The sequence below is a fragment of the Pseudoliparis swirei genome, chromosome 13 (genome assembly GCF_029220125.1).
Source record: "Pseudoliparis swirei isolate HS2019 ecotype Mariana Trench chromosome 13, NWPU_hadal_v1, whole genome shotgun sequence".
NCBI lineage: Eukaryota > Metazoa > Chordata > Actinopteri > Perciformes > Liparidae > Pseudoliparis > Pseudoliparis swirei.
The window spans coordinates 8,943,631-8,951,763 of NC_079400.1; positions in this window are offsets into that span (position 1 = coordinate 8,943,631).

Genomic DNA, 8,133 nt, shown 5'->3' on the forward strand with positions numbered 1-8,133 from the left:
AGACATCAACCCCACTGAAGCTGAACTGATGAGAATCCCCCCCCCCCTACCACCACCACCACCACCACACTCCAACTCACAGTCGGCATCCTTTCCTGTCACACGTTATCGTGCCAACAGCTGGGCTCGGACCCCCTGCTGACAAACAGTGAGCTATAGCCTCATTTGCTAGCGAATTATAAAGAGCCTCTTTTCCAGCGTCTCGTGCAGGGACCTAATGTTAATAATCGCACATTATACATTAGGCATTGCACATTAGATGAGACGATGATACTCATCCATAGACTTGCACGAGGCTAGTCTGGCAACGGGTGAGAGGGAGGTCCTCCCTACTTTTATTCCTCATCAGATAGGAAATTGAAGCCATCCGTCTGCAGAAGGCTTCCTGCAGGGACACGCCCATTGTCCCAGATGATAGCGCGGGTTGCCAGATCCTCCCGCCATGTGCATTATTGATGGCCATCAGTCGGCGTGCGTCCGACCGCATTAAGTGTCTCGGCAGGGGGGTTGGTGCAGTAATCAAAATACACACAGCGCTCTGGCGTAGTCCATCATCAAGTGTGCATCGGCACATCGCAACTGGCACTCACAGGCGATGTGTTCATGCACACAAACACACGCACCAACACATTCACACTGCACATAGGGTGGCAGGATTTTAGTTTTTTTCATGGCAGGCTAATTTTGTATTTACCTCGCTCGTTTTACAAGCTACATAAAGGTATTTTTCTGGTAAAATGTTTCGCACGCTTCAAGAAAATGTCATCACAATTCCCCCTTCAAAGTAAAATGTGAATGGTCTATACATGTATGCAATATATTCAAGACCATGTGACAAGATTGCATGATTAATAGAATTAAGAGAAGGCATTGTATTTGTGCTGCGATAAACTGGAGGCACAGTTTTTACAGTACACAACTACAATGACACATCATACATTTGAGAAGTTCATTGTATTTAATGGGATTTTTGATAGTTTTTTTTCTATTTTGTTCATTTAGTTCCCACCTAAACCCACATTACACATTAGAAACAAATGCTTGTGTTTGCTATGTGTCACAGATGCATTGTACAACCACATATAGATGCAGAGAGCGGCACCACTTAAGTGTACACAACTTGTGTCCAGCATATATATATATATATGTATATATATATATATATCTATATACTGTATATATATATGTATATACATATACATATATGTATATATATGTATATGTATAAATATATATATGTATATATATGTATATACATATATATGTATATATGTATGTATATACATATATATGTATATGTATATTAGGGCTGTCAATCGATTAAAAAAAATTAACTAATTAATCGCACAGTTTGAAATTGCGATTAATTAATCGCGATTAATCGCGATTAATTGCGATTAATCGCAATTAAAAGTTAAAAGTTAAAAGTTCATTCTTTTTAAAGACAAAACTTCACACAGAGCTGTGTTTTCAAAGAGGCTCCTACATATACAGTGCCAGGGAGGTATTTAATATCGTGGATGATAAATTGTTTCTTCAGTGAAACATCAGATTAGTAAAAAAAAAAAAATATATTGAGACCCCATTGGTCCTGTCATCTTTAACATTGAACACAGCAGAACCAGTGGCCTTGGTAACTGACTGACATTCAAATATGTCACGTTAACCCTCTGGAGGCTGGGCTCATTTTATACATTTTGACCCGAATCAATATTACACCCTCCTGCCGCCTTCGGGTTAATTTGACCCCATTCAATGTTTAATGTCGGTGTTCTTTCGGTAGTCAACAAACAAACATAAAGTGCCTCACACTTAAACTTGGAAAACAATATTAATTCTAATAACTTTCTGGAGGTTTTAATTGCTGGCGTCAAATTGAACCCAAAGGGTAAAATATGTTCGTAAATATAAAGGTAACAGGAGGGTGAAACATTGAATGGGGTCAAAATGACCCAAAGGCGGGGGGAGGGTTAAATATTTAATCGGGTCAAAATGACCCGAAGGCAACCAAAGTGTTTCTCTTCTTTTTCAACACAAAACTTCACACAGAGCTGTGTTTTCAAAGAGGCTCCTACATATAAAGTGCCAGCGAGGTATTTAATATCGTGGATGATAAATTGTTTCTTCAGTGAAACATCAGATGAGTAAAAAAAAAGTATATTGAGACCCCATTGGTCCTGTCATCTTTAACACTGAACAGCAGCAGAACCAGTGGCCTTGGTAACTGACTGACATTCACATATGTCACGTTAACCCTCTGGAGGCTGGGGGCATTTAATACATTTTACAAAATAAATTAAATTCACCGTTTAAAGTTTTTTGCATGTGACACACCCCCACGTGTTATACATCAAACATTCCAGAACAATCTCAGCTCTGAAATGAGCTTCATTGTCCTCGCGCCGTGTCCTCTGGTTCTCTGACTGACAGGCTGCTAAATGAGCCTAACCTGTGAGGTGGGAGGTCCTTTGTGATTTACTGAGTGTTCATTGGTTGTTTTTTTCCCCCGAAATGTTGACAGACAAACGGATTGACCAATCACGGTGAAGGTTTCGTGTGACGAGTTCTCTCCGCGCCGCGTGTCCCGACACGTCGCCCTCCGTTCCTCTGTGTATCAGAGGGGGAGACGGGAGGAAGAAGGAGGAGGAAACCCGACTGATTCATCCACGAGTTTAAACTGATTTCTGCTCCTTATTTTCGCGGAGAAATGATTGTTTTAAAAACGGAAACAGTGTCAAACCGTACTGCTGCGGTAAAAAAAAAAAAAAAAAATTTGCGTTAATTGCGTTAAAATATTTTAGTGCGTTAACGCGGCCAAATTAATCGCATAGATTAACGCGTTAACGCTGACAGCCCTAATATATATATATACAGTATATATATACACTACTGTTCAAAAGTTTGGGGTCACTTAGAAATGTCTTTATTTTTCAAAGAAAAGCACTGTTTTTTCAATAAAGATAACATTAATCAAAAATACACACTATACATTGTTAATGTGGTAAATGACTATTCTAGGTGGAAACGTCTGGTTTCTAATGAAATATCTCCATAGGTGTATAGAGGCCCATTTCCATCAACTATCACTCCAGTGTTCTAATGGTACATTGTGTTTGCTAATCGCCTTAGAAGACTAATATCTGATTAGAAAACCCTTGTGCAATTATGTTAGCACAGCTGAAAACAGTTATGCTGGTGATATAAGCTATACAACTGGCCTTCCTTTGAGCTTGAAGTTTGAGGAACAATATTAATACTTCAAATATTAATCATTATTTCTAACCTTGTCAATGTCTTGACTATATTTTCTATTAAATTTTCAATTCATTTGATAAATAAAAGTGAGTTTTCATGGAAGACACGAAATTGTCTGGATGACCCCAAACTTTTGAACGGTAGTGTATATATATATATATATATATATGTATATACAGTATATATAGAACACAAACATTACTTATGGGCTAGGGCAGCACACTTGGTAGCAGCTATAAAAAGGCTTTAAAAAGGCAAATGAATCACCCATCAGAACAGCGATGCTTTCTTCCAGAGCGGGTGGTGGACGTGGACTGCACAGCGACGCTAAACACAACCAGATCCAAATCACCCAAACCAGACGCCGTAAAAGAAAGAAAAGGCAGCTCTTGCAGGTGTATCGACACCATGCCAAACATCTGTCCACCATGCCGTTGTTTTATTTATTCCCTTTAATCAGTGGAGCCCAACTGCCTCCTACTCTGCCTTTTACATTTCCTCCCCCCTCCCCCCATGTGGCCGCCATAGGACAGACAGGTGTGTGAGCCAGCTTGCTGCTTCCTGCGTCTGTTGGTAATAGAGACACATCTACAGAGCCAGAGGGGGCTTTGTGTGACCAGAGGGGAGGGCTTACACTTGTGTAGCACGCACGCTATTGCCGTCAGATGTCGTGTCACGAGATGGCGCAGGCATCAAGCGGACACCGTGAATCTGCATTCATAAATGAGCCCATACGAGAGGGGATAAACAGGTCGCCTGTCTGTTCTGCTGGGCTTCAAAACGCCCATCAATCTTATGATCTTCAATAATTATCTTCAAAATGAATGAGTCATTTCATGTCGTACATACAACATGACACCGGAGTTTTCCTGTGAGCACGTATCCAGATTCACCTCGTCTTTCTACGATGAAACGCCAAAAAGAAGGAAGAAGAAAAAAGTGAGGACGAGCCAAAACCTGAGGTCGGCTTGGATTGAGGCGACGGAGGTGAGGTGTAGCTGACTGCTCTGAGGGAGGCTCACCTGATAGGGCAGCTGTGCAGGGCCCCAACTGCAACACCACCTTTGTTTAACCGGTCATTACCCCCGTGTAAACCAGCACGGGCTTCTCCTCAGGTGCCTCGGCTAATCTCCTTTTATACCTGCGGTGATAAGACAGACTCCCCCTTGATCCCCGTGTTTCCTCTCTCGCCGTAACATCTGTGGGGCTGAGCCTGCATGTCGCAACATGTCTGACATCTGTCAGACGGAGGGAACAGTGGAGGCGGAGGAGGGAAGCATGATCCGATGAAGCCCGAGACGTAGACGCTATATTTGGTATGTAGCAGACCTTTACAATCTACCTCACACCAGTTTAGACGGCTTTATGATCTAAATATGAAATTTCCACCAACAACAACAACAACAACAATTCTATAATGGCATGAGGTCACTTTTTGATCTCTTCTGAGACAACCCTGCCTTTTTCGATCCTCCTCTAATTTTTTTTAAAGCTGTTTTCTATTTCTTGCTTAATGTCATTTATTCTTATGCAAATGTGTGTGACTCAATCTAACAGTTACTATAAAAAGGACAATGTTGATTTAGTTTGAATTAAAATAAAAGCACCAGAGAGGTACTGTAACACACACATTACAGGAATGTGCAACAACATCAGAACCGGTTTTCTGTTTGAGATATCAGTTGTGAATTTATGGGATATTCCCATTAAAAGTGTCCCCATTACGCTGGATAATCGTTACCAACAGTTTTCATAGGGACTATATTTTTTGTGAGAAAGTAGCTCCAATAAAAGTGCAGGGTCACAAGTTGACCCCCAGGTGGAACAACATGGTAACTGTAGTTGTTCTAACTTTAATGACGAGCGGCTTGGTTGGAAACATAGACGTACCGGTTGGAAAGCTCACCAGTGATCGGGTCGGTTGGTGAAAACAGGAACGCAAACCAGCAGGTCTGAGATCAGTGTTCTTCACTCTCCGTAATCTGAACAAGCTAACGTAAACTTGCAACCTTAGTTAGTTAGCCCAACTGTCAGTAGGCCTAGAAACGACAGACATTCTCAAACTTGGGAGGAAAAAAAACCATTTGAAAAATGGGCCTCTTTGTATTTCCTGTTGCAAAAGTGATAATTTGGTAGCTGACAGGAAGTAAACTTCGACCAAAGCTCGAGCAACAGAATGGAAATAATAAAAGGCCAGTACGACTCTATTGCTATCAGTCTGTCGCTTAAAAAAAACGTCACCCGGCCGAATTACTTTGGTAAGGAAGTAACCAGAACTCCAGGACCTAATCCCAATCCAACAGAAACATGTAGATCATGAAATCAGAAGGCATCTTGCACAGCTGTGACGCCATCACATTGACCCAATGTGTCCACAGACAGACACACATGGTGTAATACTCAAACTCGGTGGTCGTCGGTGTTCACTGTAGCGTCCTGTGAGACGACATCTTGCTGTGATGTCTCACACACAGGCTCACGAGGTGAACACATATACCAGCGCTGCATCTGCTAAATATCTGCAATATCATATGCCACGAGAAGTATGAAAGATACATTTGTTGTTTTTATACCAGATATAGTCATATTTTTTATAATTCTTCACAATTTGGGTGAAGTGAGATTGCGTGTGAAGACACCCCTCAGCGGCACCGTGATAGAGCTCTAAGAAGCAGAGCAGCGTAGACGGCTAAATGTTTCATGCCCCCCTACCGTGTTTCCTACCGTTGTGACAAGGCTGTTTGGATATTGCTTTGCAGCAGCTTGAAGCTAATACGATCAAACGCACCACACAGCAACCCGCTCGGGAGATGGCGTCGAGGGGATGGTCGGGCTGGGGGGGGGGAGGTGGTGAAGAAGAGTCAACAGCAGGGTCGCGTCTCTTGTGCTGCCAGGTGTCTGTTGCCATCCCAAAAGCCCAAAGCAGCAGCCGACTGTACTCATAACAGCCCGGGAGGCACCGGCGTTGACAATAAGACATCATCTGAAAACGCTACAATTACCCCCCCCTGTCAGTCCGCTGAGCTCCTCTGTTAATTACACAAACCAAGACTCACTTGGCTGCCGGCCCGGGAATCTATCATTCCCCGATATCTGCGTCCGTCTGATCCACGGACAGGTTAATCGGGTTAGTCACGACGAGTTAATGCAGGTGGCTCAGGGTTTCAGGGGACGAGCTGGGCCCTCGCCGAGGGCGCGCTCTCCACTTCCACGTGCCAAGCTCTTTTTCTTTCCATCAGTATTTTGTGTCGTCATTCACACCACATCCTGTTTGTCTTCCTCTCCTCCGGTGTGTCTGTCAGTGCTCCAGCTGAGCAATTATCCCGCTCCGGACTTGTGGAGGTCCTCGATGGTTTCTGACGAGAGGCGAGCCACCACCTGCGCGTGGACCGGGGGGGGGGGGGGGATGCTGATAGCTCTGTTTGCACTGGATCATATTGTGCTGTCGTTTCGGACCTCTGTTTACTTTGTGCGATACATTTTCCATTGAGGTTAAGTTTGCTCTGTGGAGGCGCAGAGCCACCGGCGTACCCCTCCCCCGCAGCGGCATCGGGCAATGCTTCCAACCGGTGGGGTCTCGGCCACATCTGTGTCCTTGCTTGGACGTCTGCATTCTGTGTTGCGAGAGCCTTGAGTCTCCCCGTGGAAACACAGTTGGCGTGTTGGCACACGTAAACAATGTCCATCCAAATTCATCCCCTGGACGCTTCAAGCAACACATTATTTCGGCTCTGAATATAGTTCTGCTTCGTGGCGGTATCATACCACTCTTATATTTTACCGCATATTAATGTTTTTAATTCCATCAGGATGTCTGTGACTGACAGGAAGGAAATGGTTTGCCCACCTTTTTATTTGCCACTAATTCCCAGCATGCCTGCTGTGGGGATGTCTGCTTTGTTCCCCTCATTACGGCCCACCTCTTCCTCCGGGGTTGGAAAGCATGAACAGGACTATTCGGTGAGTGCAGCCGATGGGGAGTTTAATTGGATTATAAAGTGTTGTATTCCATACAAGTTTGCCTCGGAAAACTGAATTTGGACTCGCACACGCAGTATGTTGTTGCGTATTGGTTGCATGAGAGACATATTTTAATGTATTACTACCTCTGCCTTATTTGAAAACGCCCCGTATTGAGTTGCAGCAGCAGGGGACTTCTGTTGGTTTTGTTTGTTCAACCTTAAAAAGGAACACACAGGATGTGTCAGTCAGATATATAGCGTCTATACCCAGGAGAACAAAAGGAGAAAACAATGCTGCAGAGCTAATAATATCTTAAGAAATATAGGCTAGGTGATGAACACACTGTAAAAAAAACAACATTGCATGTCTGCGCAGAAGTAAAAAAATTAAAATGTTCTGACAATATTCTCCTGTAATAATAAACACCCTGCAAAAAGCTTTCTTATGTTGTGAGAAAACTGACTTGCAAACTGTGGTTCACTGGTTTAGTGGCAAAAAACATTCTTATAAATAAAAGACTAATAAATGGTATTTTTAAAACCACTATCAGCAAACAAGACAAATAAGAGAACAAATTATTACTTTTTGTTCTCTATATTTTCCAGTCACGAGCAACAACTTCATTTTAGTTCAATGTGAGTGTCAATACAAATGTGTTGCACCATGTTGTGATCTGTAACTCTGTGGGATTTGTATCTGTTGGGATACATACCGGGATTTGATTTGTCAAAATCCCAATGGCCATAAACTTCACCCGCAATTTGCTGCGGATGTCAACATCCCCGTTCGCGGACATGTTTGTAAATACAAGCCCTCCAATACTGTGAATGGGAGCCCTGTTAATACACAGAGAGGTGTTTCAGAGGCTTGTAAATAAACAGCCCTGGAGGTGCATCTCATTATGAGCCAGGAGGA